The 20,004-nt window shown below is 45.8% G+C and overlaps 1 protein-coding gene and 1 pseudogene across 2 annotated transcripts in view; one reads left to right on the forward strand and one right to left on the reverse strand.

Annotated features, from left to right (window-relative positions):
• The window catches only part of LOC147093397 (uncharacterized), a 91,803-nt gene that overhangs the window by 36,408 nt on the left and 35,391 nt on the right, over positions 1-20,004 (forward strand). The window lies entirely within an intron of this gene.
• On the reverse strand, positions 1,545-18,714 carry LOC147093399 (uncharacterized; annotated as a pseudogene).

Below are 20,004 nucleotides of genomic sequence, written 5' to 3' on the forward strand. Positions count from 1 at the left end.
CTTTGCAGGTTTTTTATGTCCTCCTCACTCGCTACTTTCCCTCCCATCTTTGTATCATCTGCAAACTTTGATATGTTACACTTGGTCCCCTCCTCCAAATCGTTAATATATATTGTAAAGAGTTGGGGACCCAGTACTGACCCCTGCGGAACACCACTAGTTACTGATTGCCAGTCTGAGAATGAACCATTTATCCCAACTCTCTGCTTTCTGTTAGAGAGCCAATCCTCCACCCACGCCAGAATATTACCCCCAATCCCGTGATTTTTTATCTTGAGCAATAATCTTTTGTGTGGCACCTTGTCAAATGCCTTTTGGAAGTCTAAATACACTACGTCCACTGGTTCTCCTTTATCCACCCTGTATGTTACTTCCTCAAAGAACTCAAGCAAATTTGTCAAACATGACTTCCCCTTCATGAAACCATGCTGAGTTTGTCCTATTAAATTATGTTTATCCAAATGTCCCGTTACTGTCTCCTTAATAATGGACTCTAACATTTTACCAACCACAGATGTTAGGCTAACAGGTCTATAGTTTCCAGCCTTCTACCTACTACCCTTTTTAAATAAGGGTGTTACATTAGCAGTTTTCCAATCTGCCGGGACCTTTGCTGAGTCCAGGGAGTTTTGGAAAATTATTACCAATGCATCCACAATCCCTACCGCCACTTCCCTCAAGACCCTAGGATGCAAGCCATCAGGTCCAGGGGATTTATCCGGCTTGAGTCCCATTATTTTACCACTACCACTTCTTTAGTGATTTTAATCGTATTTAGCTCCTCTCCCCCTAGAGCCCCGTTTGTCCAGTGTTGGGATATTCTTAGTGTCCTCTACCATAAAGACTGATACAAAATATTTGTTCAGCGTTTTTGCCATCTCCATGTTTCCCACCTTTAATTTCCCGGTCTCATCCTCTAAGGGACCAACATTTACTTTAGCCACCCTTTTTCTTTTTATATAACTATAGAAACTTTTGCTATCTGTTTTTATATTTTTTGCTAATTTACTTTCATAATCTATCTTCCCTTTCTTAATCAATCTTTTAGTTATTTTTTCGCTGTCTTTTAAAGACTTCCCAGTCTTCTATCCTCCCACTAGATTTGGCTACCTTATATGCCCTTGTTTTTAGTTGGATACTATCCTTAATTACTTTACTTAGCCACGGATGGCTATCTTTTCTTTTACACCTTTTTTTCCTCAGCGGAATATATATTTTTTGGAAGTTGTAAAATAACTCCTTAAATGTACACCACTGATCATATACCATCTTACCCTTTAATCTATTTTCCCAGTCCACTCTAATCAATTCCGCTCTCATACCTTCATAGTCTCCTTTATTCAAGCTCAGCACGCTTGTTTGAGATCCAACCTTCTCACCCTCTACTTGAATATGGAATTCAACCATGTTATGGTCACTCATTCCAAGGGGATCCTTTACTAGGACATTTTTAATTAATTCTGTCTCATTACACAGGACCAAATCTAAGGTTGCTTGCCCCCTGGTCGGTTCAGTTACATACTGCTCAACAAACCCATCCCTAATACACTCAATGAACTCATCCTCAAGGCTGCTCTGCCCAATTTGATTTGTCCAGCTAATATGATAGTTAAAATCCCCCATAATTATAGCTGCTCCCTTATTACAAGCCTCAACTATTTCCTGATTAATACTCCGCCCAACAGAGTTGCAACTGTTCGGAGGCCTATAGACTACGCCCACTAGTGTTTTTTCCCCCTTATTATTCCTTATCTCCACCCAAACTGTTTCACTATCCTGCTCCTTTGACCCAATATCATTTCTCTGTATTATAGTGATTCCTTCCTTTATTAACATAGCCACCCCACCTCCCCTCCCTTCCTGCCTGTCCTTCCTGATTGTTAAATAACCTGGTATGTTTAATTCCCAGTCATGGTCACCCTGCAGCCATGTTTCTGTAATGGCCACAAGATCATACCCATATGTCGTTATTTGTGCCGTTAACTCATTCATTTTGTTACGAATGCTACGTGCATTCAGATAAAGAACTTTCAAATATGTTTTGTGACACTTAGTTCCTGTTTTTTCCCCTTTTACTACTTTACCTTTTACTCCATACCTTCTGTCCCTTCCTGACACGTTCCGTTTTTTAATTTCCCCACTGCTACCTAAGTCTATGACCTTCTCTGTTGTCATTTCTGTTATTTGCTCTCTAGAAACCTCCCCCCCACTAATTAGTTTAAAGCCCTCTCTACAGCCCTAGTTATATGATTCAGAACTCTCTTCTCCCCGGGTCTGTCCCAAAAAGCAGCGGCTACACCGGGAATATTTATATTTTAACTTGTTTACATTATTGATCTGATGCTGTTGAAACTGTAATCACAAGGAATTAAAAACAGAAAATGGTGGAAACACTCAGCAGGTCAGGCAGCATCTGTGGAGAGAGAGAAACAGAGTTAACGTTTCAGGTCTGTGACCCTTGGTCAGAACTGGAAAAAGTTGGAGATGTAACAGATTTGAAGCAGGTGCAGAGACAGGGAAAGGGGAGGAAAGAACAAAAGGGAGGGAGGGTCTGTGATAGGGTGGGAGGCAGGAGCGGTGACATGCTGCAAATGGGAACGGCAGAATCATCAACAGCTGCTGTCTGAAAAGATCGGGGCCCAGGTTATGGTCTGAAATTGTTGAACTCGATGTTGAGTCCAGAAGGCTGTAAAGTGCCTGATCGAAAGAGGAGGTGCTGCTCCTCGAGCTTACGTTGAGCTTCGTTGGAACAGTGTAAGAGGCCGAGGACAGAGGGGGAGTGGAGCGGAGAATTAAAGTGACAGGTGAGGAGCCCAGAACTGCTCACAGTGCTCCAGGTGTGGTCTCACCAGGGTTCTGTGTAGCTGCAGCATAACTTCTCCTCCCTTCCATTCTAATCCTCCAGATAGAAAGGCCAGTATTCCATTAGCCTTTCTGATTATTCTCTGTACCTGTTCATGACATTTTAATGATCTCTGTACCTCGGCCCCCAAGTCTCTTTGGACCTCCACTGTTTTTAGCTTTTCACCATTTAGAAAGGACCCTGTTCGATCCTTTTTAGTTTCAAAGTGGATGACCTCACATTTGCCTACATTGAAATCCATTTGCCATTCACTGAATCTGTCAATATCCCTTTGTAATTTTATGCTTTCATCCAAACTGCCTACAATGCCGCCGATCTTTGTGTCATCGGCAAATTTTGATATATGACTTTCTGTGCCATCATCTAAGTCGTTAATAAATACTGTGAATAGTTGAGGCCCCAACACAGATCCCTGCGGGACACCACTCGTCACATCCTGCCAATTGGAGTACCGGCCCATTATCCCTACTCTCCGTCTCCTGCCACTCAGTCAATTTCCTAACCAGGTCAATAATCTGCCCTCATTTCCATGGGCTTCTACCTTAGATAATAGTCTCTTGTGTGGGACTTTATCAAATGCCTTCTGGAAGTACTTATAAATAAATTTACACCAAAACAGACACCGTCCCTGGATCCCAAGGCTAGGAGAGGCACTCTGGAAGGTATGGGGAGCTGGGACTTGTCCACGAGAGTAACTGAAGGTATAAGAACTGAAATAATCTGGAAAGAGAAAGGACATCAATTCGTCTCCTCCTATCTTACAGAAATAAAGAACACAACACAGGGTGTGTTTACACCAAAACTGGTTCGACAGATATCCAGAAACTTAAACTCCAGCCCAGTTATCGGGGTTATTAACATCAGCACAAACAAAGGATGTGATTAACGTCAGAATCTAAACCCTGCAGTCACTTGTGAACTTGCTGGTGTCTCAGCAGGTGAGATGGTCGACTGAATCCCTTCTCACAAATGGAGCAGGTGAATGGTCTCTCCCCAGTGTGAACTCGCTGGTGTCTCAGCAGGTTGGAAGACTGAGTGAATCCCTTCCCACACACGGAGCAGGTGAATATCCTCTCCCCAGTGTGAACTCGCTGGTGTCTCAGCAGGTTGGAAGACTGAGTGAATCCCTTCCCACACACGGAGCAGGTGAACGCCCTCTCCCCAGTGTGAACTCGCTGGTGTTGAATGAGGTGAGACGACTGCCTGAAGCTCTTCTCGCAGTGAGTGCAACTGAACGGTCTCTCATCAGTGTGAACAAGCTGGTGTTTAATTAGATCGGCAGAGATTTTAAAGCAGTTCCCACAGTCACAGCATTTAAAAGGTTTCTCCCCAGTGTGAACTCGCTGGTGTAAGTGGAGTCTGGACAACAGAGTAAATCCCTTCCCACACTCGGAGCAGGTGAACGGCCTCTCCCCGGTGTGACTGCGTCGATGAGATTCCAGCTGGGATGGGCAATCGAATCCCTTCCCACAGTCCCCACATTTCCACCGTTTCTCTGTGGTGCGGGTGTCCTTGCGTTTCTCCAGGTTGGACGATCAGTTGAAGCCTCGTCCACACACAGAACACGTGTACGGTTTCTCCCCGCTGTGAATGGTGCGATGTTTTTTCAGGCTTTGTAACTGATTAAACCTCTTTCCACAGTCAGTGCACTGGAACACTCTCACTCGGGTGTGTGTGTGTCGGTGCTTTTCCAGTCACACTGATGTTTGAAATCTTTTCCCACAGACAGAACAAACATTTCTCCTTCCACACTCAAAGGCCGATGAATTTCAGGTCCTGATGAATCAAGTGACTCTCTCAGATCTTGATATGAAGTTTGGTTTGAGTTTCCCGTCTGTAAATCATAAGAATAAGAACATAAGGAATAGGAGCAGGAGTCGGCCATTCGGCCCCTCGAGCCTGCTCCGCCATTCAATGAGATCATGGCTGATCCGATCTTGGCCTCAACTCCACTTTCCTGCCTGTTCCCCATGACCCTCGACCCCCCTGTAGTTCAAACATCTGTCTGTCTCCGCCTTGAATATATTCAGTGACTCCGCCTCCACAGCTCTCCGGGGTAGAGAATTCCAAAGATTCACGACCCTCAAGAGAAGAAATTCCTCCTCATCTCCGTCTTAAATGGGCGACCCCTTATTCTGAAACTATGCCCCCGAGTTCTAGATTCCCCCACGTGAGGAAACATCCTCTCATCCACCCTGTCAATCCCCGTCAGAATCTTATATGTTTCAATAAGGTCACCTCTCATTCTTCTAAACTCCAATGAGTATCGGCCCAACCTGCTCAACCTTTCCTCATAAGACAACCCCTTCATCCCAGGAATCAACCTCGTGAACCTTCTCTGAACTGCCTCCAATGCAAATATATCCTTCCTTAAATAAGGAGACCAAAACTGTACGCAGTACTCCAGGTGTGGTCTCGCCAATGCCCTGTACAGTTGTAGCAGGACTTCCCTACTTTTATACTCCATTCCCTTTGCAATAAAGGCCAACATTCTATTTACCTTCCTAATTACTTGCTGTACCTGCATGCTAACTTTTTGTGTTTCATGTACGAGGACACCCAGTTCTGTAGTCTCTCTATTTAAATAATATTTTGCTCTTCTATTCCTACCAAAGTGGATAACCTCACATTTCCCCACATTATACTCCATCTGCCAAATTTTTGCCCACTCACTTAACCTCTCTATATCCCTTTGCAGACTCTGTGTCCTCCTCACAACTTACTTTCCCACCTATCTGTGTATCGTCAGCAAATTTGGCTACAGTACAATCGGTCCCTTCATCCAAGTCATTAATATAGATTGTAAATAGTTGAGGCCCCGGCACCGATCCCTGTGGCACCCCACCAGTTACAGTTTGTCAACCTGAAAATGACCCATTTATCCCGACTCTCTGTTTTCTGTTAGTTAGCCAATCCTCTATCCATGCTAATATATTACCCCCAACCCCGAGAGCTCTTATCTTGTGCAGTAACCTTTTATGTGACACCTTATCAAATGCCTATTGGAAATCCAAATACACCACATCTACTGGTTCCCCTTTATCCACCCTGCTCATTACATCCTCAAAGAACTCCAGCAAATTTGTCAAACATGATTTCCCTTTCATAAAACCATGCTGACTCTGCTTGACTATATTATGATTTTCTAAATGCCCTGCTATCACTTCCTTAATGGGACAAGTTCAGAAACAAAAGATGACACTAGATGAAGTGTAAACGGAAATGGCAGCTGCCATGTGAGAGAGAGACAAAAATGAAAGAAAGAGATCGGGACAGAGGTTATAGTCTGAAATTGTTGAACTCGATGTTGAGTCCAGAAAGCTGTAAAGTGCCTAATCGAAAGATGAGGTGCTGCTCCTCGAGCTTACGTTGAGCTTCATTGGAACAGTGTAAGAGGCCGAGGACAGAGAGGTCAGAGTGGGAGTGGAGCGGAGAATTAGTGACAGGCGACCGGAAGCTCGGGGTCACCCTTACGGACTGAACGGAGGTGATCTGCAAAGTGGTCGCCCAATCTGCGTTTGGTCTCCCCAATGTAGAGGAGAATTAAAGTGACAGACTAATCTAATTGAATTTTTTGATGAAGTAACAGGGAGGATTGATGAAGGGAATGCAATGGATGTTGTCTACATGGATTTTCGGAAGGCGTTTGACAAAGTACCACATAGAAGGCTGGTTAACAAAATTGAGGCTCATGGAATAGGTGGGTCAGTGGCAGCTTGGATAAGGAATTGGCTTAAGGACAGGAAACAGCGAGTTGTGGTAAATGGCTGTTTTTCAAACTGGAGGATGGTAGACAGTGGTGTTCCCCAAGGGTCAGTGCTGGAGCCACTGCTTTTTTGATATATATAAATGGCCTGAATATTGGAATACAGAGTAGAATTTCTAAATTTGCCGATGACGCCAAACTTGGGGGTGTGGCAAACAGTGATTATGATACCAATCGACCAACAGGACATAGAAAGGCTAATAGAATGGGCAGTCAAGTGGCAGTTGGAATTTAATACAGAGAAGTGTGAGGTGATGTATTTTGGCAGAAGGAGCAGGGAGAGGCAAAATACACTTAATGGCAGAGTTTTACAGAGTGTGCAGGGACAGAGGGACCTGGGAGTTAATGTGCATAGGTCCCTGAAGGTGGCAGGACATATTGAGAGAGTGGTTAACAAAGCATATAGGATCTTGGGCTTCATAAATAGAGGTATTGAGTACAAAAGGAGAGAAGTTATGCTGAACCTTTATAAAGCGCAGGTTAGGCCACAACTGGAGTATTGTGTCCAGTTCTGGTCACCACACTTTAGGAAGGACGTGAAGGCACTTGAAAGGGTGCAGAGGAGATTTACCAGAATGGTTCTGGGGATGGGGTTCTTAGCTACAAGGACAGGTTGGAGAAGCTGGATTTGTTTTCATTAGAGCAAAGGAGGTTGCGGGGTGATTTGATAGAGGTGTACATGATTATGACGGGTTTGGATAGGCTAGACAGGGAAAGGCTGTTCCCACTAGTTGATGGTTCAAGGACTAGGGAACACAGATTTAAGGTTTTGAGCAAGAGATACAGAGGGGGATGTGAGGAAAAACTTTTTTACGCAGTGAGTGGTGAGGACCTGGAACTCGCTGCTGACGGAAGTGGTGGAAGCGGAGACACTCAATGTTTTCAAGGGGAGACGGGTTAGGCACTTGAGGGAAATAAACTTGCAGGGCTACGGGGATAGCGCGGGGGAGTGGGACTGACTGGATTGCTCTACAGAGAGCCGGCACAGACTCGATGGGCCGAATGGCCTCCTTCTGTACCATTATGACTCTATGAGACTGCATCGTGAGCAGTGAATACAGTTTACTAAATTGCAAGAAGTACAAGTAAATCGCTGTTTCACCTGGAAGGAGTGTTTGGGGCCCTGGTCAGTGGGAAGGGAGGAGGTGAAAGGGCATGTGTTGCATCTCCTCCGCTTGCAAGGGAAGGTGCCGGGCGAAGGGGAAGGGGTGTTGGGGGTGATAGAGGAGTGGACCAGGGTGTCATGGAGGAAGCGGTCCCTTCGGAATGCTGAAAGGGGAGGGGAGGGGAAGATGTGTTTGGTGGCGGGATCACGCTGGAGGTGGTGGAAATGGCGGAGGATGATCCGTTGAATGTGGAAGCTGGTGGGGTGAAAGGTGAGCACAAGGGGAACCCTACTTTGGTTCTGGGAGGGAGGGGAAGGGGTGAGAGCAGAAGTGAGGAAAATAGAACGGACTACTTTACATCTGTATGGGTAGAACTGAGAAATACCAAGGGGCAGAAAACGTTAGTGGGAGTGGTATATAGACCTCCAAACAGTAATGCGGAGGTTGGGGATGGCATTAAAAGGCAAATTAGAGAAGCGTGCAATAAGGGCACAGCAGTCATCATGGGTGACTTTAATCTACATATAGATTGGGCTAACCAAATTAGTAACAATACTGTGGAGGAGGAATTCCTGGAGTGTTTACGGGATGGTTACCTGGACCAGTATGTCGAGGAACCAACCAGAGATCAGGCCACCTTAGACTGGGTATTATGTAACGAGAAAGGATAATTAGCAATCTTGTTGTACGAGGCCCCTTGGGTCGGAGCGATCATAATATGATCGAATTCTTCATTAAGATGGAGAATAAATTGCAGTTGACTCAGAGACTAGGGTCCTGAATTTAAATAAAGGAAACTACGATGGTCTGAGGCATGAGTTGAGTAAGATTGATTGGGGAATGTCATTCAAAGGGTTAACGGTGGATAGGCATTGGCAAACATTCAAAGACTGCATGGATGAACTACAGAATTTGTTCATCCCAGTTTGGCATAAAAATAAAACAAAAAAGGTGACTCAACCGTGGCAAACAAGGGAAATTAGGGATAGCATAAGATCCAAGGAGAGGACATATAAATTGGCCAGAAAAAGCAGTAAACCAGAAGATTGGGAGCAGTTTAGGATTCAACAAAGGAGGACAAAGGGATTAATTAAGAAAGGGAAAATAGAATATGAGAATAAGCTTTCAGGGAACATAAAAACTGACTGTAAAAGCTTTTATAGATATGTGAAGAGAAAAAGATTGGTGAAGTCAAGCGTAGGTGCCTTGCAGTCAGAATCAGGGGAATTTATAATGGGGAACAAAGAAATGGTAGATCAATTAAATACATATTTTAGTTCTGTCTTCACAAAGGAGGACACAAATAACCTCCCAGAGATGTCGGGGAACATAGGGTCTGATGAAAGGGAGGAACTGAAAGAAATCAGGATTTGTAGGGAAATGGCGTTAGGGAAATTGATGGGATTGAAGGCCGATAAATCCCCAGGGCCTGATAATCTACATGCTAGGGTACTTAAGGAAGTGGCCCTAGAAATAGTAGATGCATTACTGATCATCTTCCCACATTCGATGGAATCTGGAACAGTACCCATGGATTGGAGGGTAGCTAATGTTACCCCACTGTTGAAAAAAGGTGGTAGAGAAAAAGCAGGGCATTACAGACCAGTAAGCCTGACATCGGTAGTGAGGAAAATGCTCGAGTCTATTGTAAAAATTGTAATAGCAGAGCACTTGGAAAACAGTGACAGCATCGGACAAAGTCAACATGGATTTACAAAAGGTAAATCGTGCTTGACTAATCTACTGGAATTTTTTGAGGATGTAACTAGTAAAATAGATAAGGGAGAACCAGTGGATGTGGTGTATTTGGACTTTCAGAAGGCTTTCGATAAGGTCCCGCATAAGAGATTAGCGTGTAAAGTTAAGGCACATGTGATTGGGGGTAAAGTACTGATTGGATAGAGAACTGGTTGGCAGACAGGAAGCAAAGAGTTGGAATAAACGGGTCTTTTTCCGAGTGGCAGGCAGTGACTAGTGGGGTACCGCAGGGATCGGTCCTTGGACCCCAGCTATTCACAATATATATTAATGATCTAGACAAGGGAACTAGATGTAATATCTCCAAATTTGCAGATGACACAAAGCTGGGTGGGCGTGTGTGCTGTGAGGAGGATGCCGAGAAACTCCAGGATGATTTGGACATGTTTGGTGATTGGACAAAAGCATGGCAGATGCAATATAACGTGGATAAATGTGAGGTTATCCACTTTGGTGGCAAAAACAGGAAGGCAGATTATTATCTGAATGGCAATAGATTGGGAGAAGGGGAAGTGCAATGAGACCTGGGTGTCCTTGTGCACCAGTCGCTGAAGGTAAGCATGCAGGTGCAGCAGGCGGTTAAGAATGCAAATGGTATGTTGGCCTTCGTAGCGAGAGGGTTCGAGTACAGGAACAAGGATGTCTTGCTGCAGTTGTACAGGGCCTTGGTGAGACTGCACCTTGTGTATTGTGTGCAGTTTTGTCGCCTTATCTGAGGAAGGTTGTTCTTGCCATGGAAGTTCAGCAAAGATTCACCAGGCTGATACCTGGGATGGCAGGAATGACGTATGAGGAGAGATTGGGACGATTGGGCTTGTACTCACTGGAGTTTAGAAGAATGAGAGGGGATCTCATTGAAACTTATAAAATTCTGACAGGACTGGACAGACTAGATGCAGGAAGGATGTTCCCGATGGCGGGGGAGTCCAGGACCAGGGGTCACAGTCTAAGGATGAGGGGTAAGCCTTTCAGGACAGAAATTAGGAGGAATTTCTTCGCCCAGAGTGGCGAACCTGTGGAATTCTCTACCACAGAAGGCAGTAGAGGCCAATACATTAAATATATTCAAGAAGGAGTTGGATACATTTCTTAAGGCTAAAGGGATCAAGGGGTATGGGGAGAAGGCAGGGACAGGGTACTGAACTTGGATGATCAGCCATGATCGCATTGAATGGCAGAGCAGGCTCGAGGGGCCGAATGGCCTACTCCTGCTCCTATCTTCTATGTTTCTATCTACTGGTTCCCCTTTATCCACCCTGGTTCCAGGGATGTGAGATCTTAGCTACAAGGACAGGTTGGAGAAGCTGGATTTGTTTTCATTAGAGCAAAGGAGGTTGTGGGGTGATTTGACAGAGGTGTACAAGATTATGACGGGTTTGGATAGGCTAGACGGGGAAAGGCTGTTCCCACTAGTTGATGGTACAAGGACGAGGGGACACAGATTTAAGGTTTTGGGCAAGAGATACAGGGGGGGGGGGTGAGGAAAAACTTTTTTACGCAGCGAGTGGTGAGGACCTGGAACTCGCTGCCGATGGAAGTGGTGGAAGCGGAGACACTCAATGTTTTCAAGGGGAGACTGGATAGGCACTTGAGGGAAATAAACTTGCAGGGCTACGGGGATAGAGCGGGGAATGGGACTGACTGGATTGCGCTACAGAGAGCCGGCATGGACTCGATGGGCCGAATGGCCTCCTTCTGTACCATTATGACTCTATGAGACCGCATCGTGAGCAGCGAATACAGTTTACTAAATTGCAAGAAGTACAAGTAAATCGCTGTTTCACCTGGAAGGGCTGTTTGGGGCCCTGGACAGTGGGAAGGGAGGAGGTAAAAGGGCAGGTGTTGCATCTCCTGCACTTGCATGTGAAGGTGTCTGGCGAAGGGGAAGGGGTGATAGAGGAGTGGACCAGGGTGTCGCGGAGGGAGCGGTCCCTTCGGAATGCTGAAAGGGGAGGTGAGGGGAAGATGTGTTTGGTGGTGGGATCACGCTGGAGGTGGCGGAAATGGCAGAGGATGATCCATTGAATGTGGAGACTGGTGGAGTGAAAGGTGAGCACAAGGGGAACCCTGTCGAGGTTCTGGGAGGGAGGGGAAGAGGTGAGAGCAGAAGTGAGGGAAATAGAACGGACTACACTACATCTACTGGTTCCCCTTTATCCACCCTGCTCGTTACATCCTCAAAGAACTCTAATAAATTTGTCAAACGTGATTTCCCTTTCATAAAACCATGTTGACTCTGCTTGATTGTATTATAGAGTTATACAGCACAGAAAGAGGCCCTTCAGCCCATCGTGTCCACGCCGGCCATCAAGCCCTGTCTAATCTATCCCATTTTCCAGCACTTGGTCCGTAGCCTTGTATGCTATGGCGTTTCAAGTGCTCATCTAAATGCTTCTTGAATGTTGAGAGTTCCTGCCTCTACCACTCTTTCAGGCAGTGAGTTCCAGATTCCAACCACCCTCTGGGTGAAAAAGTTTTTCCTCAAATCCCCTCTAAACCTCCTGCCCCTTACCTTGAAACTAAGCCCCCTGGTTATTGACCCCTCTACTAAGGGGAAAAGTACCTTTCTATCTACCCTATCTATGCCCCTCATAATTTTGTACACCTCAATCAGGTCTCCCCTCAGCCTTCTCTGCTCCAAGGAAAACAACCCCAGCCTGTCCAGTCTTTCTTCATAGCTGAAGCGCTCCAGCCCAGGTAACATCCTGGTGAATCTCCTCTGCACCCTCTCCAATGCAATCACATCCTTCCTATAGTGTGGCGACCAGAACTGCACACAGTATTCCAGCTGTGGCCTTACCAGCGTTTTGTACAGCGCCATCATAACCTCCCTGCTCTTATATTCTATGCCTCGGCTAATGAAGGCAAGTATCCCATTTGCCTTTTTAACCACCTTATCTACCTGTCCTGCTGCCCTCAGGGATCTATGTACATGCACACCAATGTCCCTCTAATCCTCTGTGCTTCCTAGGGTCCTACCATTCATTGTGTATTCCCTTGCCTTGTTAGTCCTCCCAAAATGCATCACCTCACACTTATCAGGGTTAAATTCCATTTGCCACTGTGCTGCCCATCTGACCAACCCGTCTATATCGTCCTGTAGCCTGAGGCTTCCTTCCTCGCTATTTACCACTCCACCAATTTTCGGTCATCTGCAAACTTACTGATCATACCTCCTACATTCATATCTAAATCATTAATGTACACTATAAACAGCAAGGGACCCAGCACCGATTCCTGCGGTAACCCACTGGACACAGGCTTCCAGTCACAAAAGCAACCTTCGACCATCACCCTCTGCCTCCTGCCACTAAGCCATGATTTTCTAAATGTCCTGCTACTACTTCTTAATCATGGATTGCAGCATCTTCCCAATGACAAAAGTTAGGCTAACTGGCCTATACTTTCCTGCTATCTGTCTCCCTCCTTTCTTGAATATGGGCATTACATTTGCAGTTTTCCAATCTGCTGGAACCTTTCTAGGGTCTAGGGCATTTTGGTAGATTGCAACCAATGTATCCACTATCTCTGCAGCCACTTCTTTTAAGACCCCAGGATGCAGGCCATCAGGTCCAGGGGACTTGTCAGCCTGTAGTTCCATTAGTTTCCGAGTACTTTTTCTCTAGTGAGAGTGACTGTTTTAAGTTCCTCCCTCCCTTTTGCTCCTTGATTTCCCACTATTATTGGGATGCGTTTAGTGTCTCCTCCCATGAAGGCAGATACAAAATATTTGTTCAATGTCTCTGCCATTTCCTTGTTTCCCATTATTAACTCCCCAGTCTCATCCTCTAAGGGACCAACGTTTACTTTAGCTACTCTCTTCCTTTTTATATACTTGTAGAAGCTCTTACTGTCTCTTTTTATATTTCTTGCTAGTTTACTCTCAATCAATTTTCTCCCTCTATTATTCTCCCTCCATTATTTTTTCAGTCATCCTTTGCAAGTTTCTAAAAATTTCCCAATCTTCTGGCCTACCACTAATCTTCACAACATTGTACGCCTTTTCATTCAATTTGATCCCCTCCTTAACTTCCTCAGTTCATCCTCAGTCTTTCTCACTGGAATATACCTTTGCTGAGAGTTATGAAATATCTCCTTAAAAGTCTGCCACTGCTTATCTACCGTCTTACCTTTTAATCTATTTTCCCAGTCCACTTTAGCCAACTCTGTCTTCATAAACTTAAATAAAGGCAATTACAAGGGTAAGACACGAGTTTCAGACCCAGGTTTCTCACAATCAAACTGAATGTGAAATTCTATCATGTTATGAGCAGGTTCCCTGGAGGATCCTTTACTATGAGATCATTAATTATTCCTGTCTCATTACCCATTACCAGATCTAAAATAGCCTGTTCCCTGGTGGGTTCCACAACATAGTGTTCCAAGAATCTGTCCTGAATACACTCTATGAACTCGTCCTCAAGGCTACCTTTGCCAAGTTGATTTGTCCAATCTATATGAAGATTAAAATCGCCCACGATTATTGCAGTACCTTTCTTACAAGCCCCTATTATTTCTTGATTTATACTCTGTCCCACAGTGTAGCTACTGTTAGGGGGCCTACAGACCATTCCCACCAGTGACTTCTTTCCCTTATTATTTCTTATCTCCACCCAAACTGATTCTACACCTTGATCTTCCGAGCCAAGATCATTTCTCACTACTGTACTGATCTCATCCTTTATTAACAGAGCTACCCCACCTCCTTTTCCTTTCTGTCTATTCTTCCTTTCAATGAGATCCCCTCTCATTCTTCTAAACTCCAGCGACTATAAGCTCAATCGAACCAATCTCTCCTCATACGTCATTCCTGCCATCCCAGGTCTGATGAATCTTCGCTGCACTGCCTCCATGGTAAGAACATCCTTCCTCAGAGAAGGCGACCAAAGCTGCACACAATACTGAAGGTGTGGTCTCACCAAGGCCCTGTACAACTGCAGCAAGACATCCTTGTTCCTGTACTCAAACCCTCTCGCTACAAAGGCCAACATACCATTTGCCTTCTTAACCGCCTGCTGCATCTGCATGCTTACCTTCAGCGACTGGTGCACAAGGACACCCAGGTCTCGTTGCACTTCCCCTTCTCCCAATCTATTGCTGTTCAGATAATAATCTGCCTTCCTGTTTTTGCCACCAAAGTGGATAACCTCGCATTTATCTACATTATACTGCATCTGCCATGCTTCTGCCCAATCACCCAACCTGTCCAAATCATACTGGAGTTTCTCGGCATCCTCCTCACAGCACACACGCCAACCCAGCTTTGTGTCATCTGCAAACTTGGAGATATTACATAGAGATAGGAACAGGAGTAGGCCATTCGGCCCTTCGAGCCTGCTCCGCCATTCAATGAGATCATGGCTGATCTTTGTCTGAGATCATAGCTGATCTTACCAGTTCAGTACCCCGTCCCCGCCTTTTCTCCGTAACCCTTAATCCCCTTAGCCTTCAGAAATATATCCAATTCTCTCTTGAAAATATTTATTGAATTAGCCTTCACAGCCCTCTGTGGCAGGGAATTCCACAGGCTCACCACTCTTTGAGTGAAGAAATTCTTCCTCATCTCTGTTTTAAATGATTTGCCCGCTATTTTTAGACTGTGGCCCCTGGTTCTGTGCTCCCCGGCCATTGGAAACATTCTCTCTGAATTCAGCCTGTCCAGGCCTGCCATAATTTTATATGTTTCGATGAGATCCCCTCTCAATCTTCTAAACTCCAGTGAGTACAAGCCCAAACTATTTAATCTCTCTTCGTAGGTCATTCCCGCCATTCCAGGTATCAGCCTGGTGAATCGCCGTTGCACTCTTTCCATGGCAAGAACATCCTTCCGCAGATGGGGCGACCAAAACTGTACACAATACTCCAGATGCGGTCTCACCAGCACCTTGTACAGCTGTAGTAAGGTATCCCTATTCCTATACTCGAACCCCCTTGATATGAAGGCCAACATACCATTTGCCTTCTTAATCGCCTGTTGCACCTGCATGCTCTCCTTCAGTGACTGGTGCACAAGAACACCCAGGTCCCTCTGCACTTCCCCATCTCCCAATCTATTGCCATTTAGATAATAATCTACCCTCCTGTTTTTACCCCCAAAGTGGATAACCTCGCATTTATCCACATTATAGTGCATCTGCCACGTATCCGCCCATTCCCCCAACCTGTCCAAATCGCACTGTAGCCTCCTGACATCCTCATCAGAGCCCACCCCTCCTCCTAGTTTAGTGTCGTCAGCGAATTTGGAAATATTGCATCCAATTCCCTGATCCAGATCATTTATATATATTGTGAACAGCTGGGGTCCCAGGACAGATCCTTGCGGCACCCCGCTGGTCACTGCCTGCCACTCCGAAAATGAGCCGTTTATTCCAACTCTCTGTTTTCTATCCGCCAGCCAGTTCTCTATCCACGTTAATACTTTGCCCCCAATCCCATGAGCCTTAATTTTGCATGATAATCTTTTGTGTGGAACCTTATCGAAGGCTTTCTGGAAGTCAAGGTACACCACATCCACTGGCTCTCCCCCATCTATTTTACCAGTTACTTCCTCAAAAAATTCCAGCAGATTAGTCAAACACGATTTACCCTTTGTAAATCCATGTTGACTCTGTCCGATCCTTTCCCCATTTGTCAAGTGCTCCGCTAGTTCTAGTTCCCTCATCTAGATCATTTATATATATTGTGAATAGCTGGGGTCCTAGGACCAATCCCTGTGGTACCCCACTAGTCACTGCCTGCCACTCAGAAAAAGACCCGTTTATTCCAACTCTTTGCTTCCTGTCTGCCAACCAGTTCTCTATACAAGTCAGTACCTTGCCCCCAATCCCATCTGCTTTAACTTTGCACGCTAATCTCTTATGCAGGACCTTATCGAAAGCCTTCTGAAAGTCCAAATACACCACATCCACTGGTTCTCCCTTATCTATTCTACAGTTACATCCTCAAAAATTTCCAGTAGATTAGTCAAGCACGATTTACCTTTTGTGAATCCATGTTGACTTTGTCCGATCCTGTCACTGTTTTCCAAGTGCTCTGCTATTACATCTTTTATAATGGACTCTAGCATTTTCCCCACTACCGATGTCAGGCTTACCGGTCCATAATTCCCCATCCAAATTCAGTACCCTGTCCCTGCCTTCTCCACATATCCCTTGATCCCTTTAGCCTCAAGAAATATATCCAACTCCTTCTTGAATATATTTAATGAAGTGGCCTCAACTGCCTTCTGTGGCAGAGAATTCCACAGGTTCACCACTCTCTGGGTGAAGAAATTCCTCCTCATCTCTGTCCTAAATGGCTTACCCCTTATCTTTAGACTGTGACCCCTGGTTCTGGACTCCATGACCATCGGGAACATCCTTCCTGCATCTAGTCTGTCCAGTCCTGTCAGAATGTTATAAGTTTCAATGAGATCCCCTCTCATTTGTTTAAACTCCAGCGAGTATAAGCCCAAACGACCCAATCTCTCCTCATAGGTCATTCCTGCCATCCCAGGTATCAGTCTGGTGAATCTTCGCTGCACTCCCTCCATGGCAAGAACATCCTTCCTCAGATAAGGCGACCAAAACTGCACACAATACTCAAGGTGTGGTCTCACCAAGGCCCTGTACAACTACAGCAAGACATCCTTGTTCCTGTACTCGAACCCTCGCGCTATGAAGCCCAACATACCATTTGCCTTCTTCACCGCCTGCTGCACCTGCATGCTTACCTTCAGCGACTGGTGCACAAGAACACCCAGGTCTCGTTGCACTTCCCCTTCTCCCAATCTATTGCCATTCAGATAATAATCTGCCTTCCTGTTTTTGCCACCGAGGTGGATAACCTCACATTTATCCACGTTATATTGCATCTGCCATGCTTCTGCCCAATCACCCAACCTGTCCAAATCATCCTGGAGTTTCTCGGCATCCTCCTCACAGCACACACGCCCACCCTTTCAGACGCTCAGTAAAACCTACCTCTTTCACCAAGCTTTTGGTCACCAGTCCTAATATCGCCTTATAAATCACTGGTTCGGCATCCGCCTACAAACAGATAAAAGAAAGAAAAATAACTTGCATTTGTTCAGCGCCTTTCATCACCTCAGGACATCCCAAAGCGCTTTACAGCCAATGAAGTACTTTTGAAGTGTAGTCACTGTTGTAATGTAGGAAACGTGGCAGACTATTTGCGCACAGCAAGCTCCCACAAACAGCAATGTGATAATAACCAGATCATCTGTTTTTGTTCTGTTGATTGAGGGATAAATGTTGGCCCCAGGACACCAGGGAGAACTCCCCTGCTCTTCTTCGAAATAGTGTCATGGGATCTTTTACGTCCACCTGAGAGCAGGCGGGGTCTCAGTTTAACATCTCATCTGAAAGGCGGCACCTCTGACAGTGCAGGACTTGTTCAGCTCCAGCTGGACTATTGTGTCCAATACTGGGCACCTCACTTTAGGAAGGACGTGAAGGCTTTGGAGAGGGTACAGAAGAGATTTACTAGAATGGTTCCAGGGATGAGGGATTACAGTCACGTGGATAGACTGGAGAAACTGGGGTTGTTCTCCTTAGAGCAGAGAAGGCCAAGAGGAGATTTGATAGAGGGGTTTAAATTCATTAAGGGTTCAGAGAGACTAAATAAAGAGAAACTGTTTCCAATGGCTGAAGGGTCGAGAACCAGAGGGCACAGATTTAAGCTGGTTGGCAAAAGAACCAGAGGGCCGAGATGCGGAAAAAACTTTTACGCAACGAGAGGTTGGGATTTGGGATGCGCTGCCCGGTGGATACAGATTCAATAGGAGTGTTCAAAAGGGAATTGGATAAATAAATACAAATTTGAAGGAGAAAATAAATTGCAGGGATGTGGGGAAAGAGCGGGGGAGTGGGACTGAGTGGATTACACTTGAAAAGGGCCAGCACAGACTGGATGGGCGGAATGGCCTCCCTCTGTGCTGTCCTAATCTGGGCTTCTAATGGCGCAGCAATGGCGGCTGCGTTACCCACACTGCCCCGCACGTCAGAAAGCGCCCGGGTCGCCACCGTCTCTCCCGGGGCCGCTCCGCCGCCAGTCCGGCCGCAACACCGCCTGAAGCCAGGCCGCAAATCCGCCCGCTGGTGTCGGCGCCTACCGCATTTCATCATCAGAGGCTTTTGGGGGGGGGGGTCCACGCTGGGTGTGGAGAAAGCCCGCCGCTCCTCCCAGGCTGGGCTGGGGTCAATGATATTAATGGCCGCCATCGCCTTCCTACCCGCTCCTCTCGCCTCAACCGACCGCCTCGGCACCGCCGGCCGGGCTCATACTGCTGGGGATAGGGCGTATTCCGCAGCGCGGGGCACGTTGGGCAGTAAGGGCGGCCATTGCAGCATCCTGTCTAAATTGCAAGTGTTTATATTGATTCCCCGCTGTATATTACAAATAACAGGCGCTTCAAGGTGGATGAATGCGAGGGGAGGGGGCATGTCTGAAGCAAAAAGGCGGAGGTTGTGAATATTTTATTTTTAATCATATTTTCTAAAGTATTGTCTTATTTTAAATTAAATTGAAAAGGTTTTTTTTTAGCCCACCATCATTACGGTTCTCCAGCCCAGAATACTGGTGGAGGCTTTTCAGCCCCATTGATGCCTGTTCTGTAATTCAATCAGAACATGGCTGATCCGTACCTCGACTCCAGTTTCCCGCCTTTGCTCCATATCATAAGAACATAAGAAGTAGGAGCAGGAGTAGGCCAATCGGCCCCTCGAGCCTGCTCCGCCATTCAATAAGATCATGGCTGATCTGATCCTAACCGCCAATCTACTATCACAGAACCATCTCCTGAATCTAACAGAATTAGACACACGAAATAGGAGCAGGATCAGGCTACACGGCCCCTGGGCCCGCTCCGCTACCCACAGGGCCATGACCGATCCGAACCTATACTCATGTCCAAATTCCTGCCCGCTCCCCGTAACCCTTAATTCCCTTTACTTCTAGGAAACTGTCTATTTCTGTTTTAAATTTATGTAATGATGTAGCTTCTATAGCTTTTTGGGGCAGCATATTCCATGGACCTACCACCCTCTGAGTGAAGTAGTTCCTCCTCATCTTAGTTTTGAAAGAGCAGCCCCTTATTCTAAGACTATGCCCCCTAGTTCTAGTTTCACCCATCATCGGGAACATCCTCCCCGCATCCACCCAATCCAACCCCTTCACAATCTTATATGTTTCAATAAGATCGCCTCTCATTCTTCTGAACTCCAATGAGTAGAGTCCCAATCTACTCAACCTCTCCTCATATGTCCATCCCCTCATCCCCGGGATTAACCGAGTGAACCTTCTTTGTACTGACTCGAGAGCAAGTATGTCTTCTTAAGTATGGACACCAAAACTGTATGCAGTATTCCAGGTGCGGTCTCACCAATACCTTGTACAACTGAAGCAATACCTCCCTATTTTTATATTCTATCCCCCTAGCAATGAAAGCCAACATTCCATTGGCCTTCTTAATCACTTGCTGCACCTGCATACTAACCTTTTGAGTTTCGTGC

Source organism: Somniosus microcephalus, unplaced genomic scaffold (assembly GCF_052327205.1).
Source record: "Somniosus microcephalus isolate GS21.2 unplaced genomic scaffold, FLI_Smic_1.0 unresolved_chr1, whole genome shotgun sequence".
In the NCBI taxonomy this organism is placed as follows: domain Eukaryota; kingdom Metazoa; phylum Chordata; class Chondrichthyes; order Squaliformes; family Somniosidae; genus Somniosus; species Somniosus microcephalus.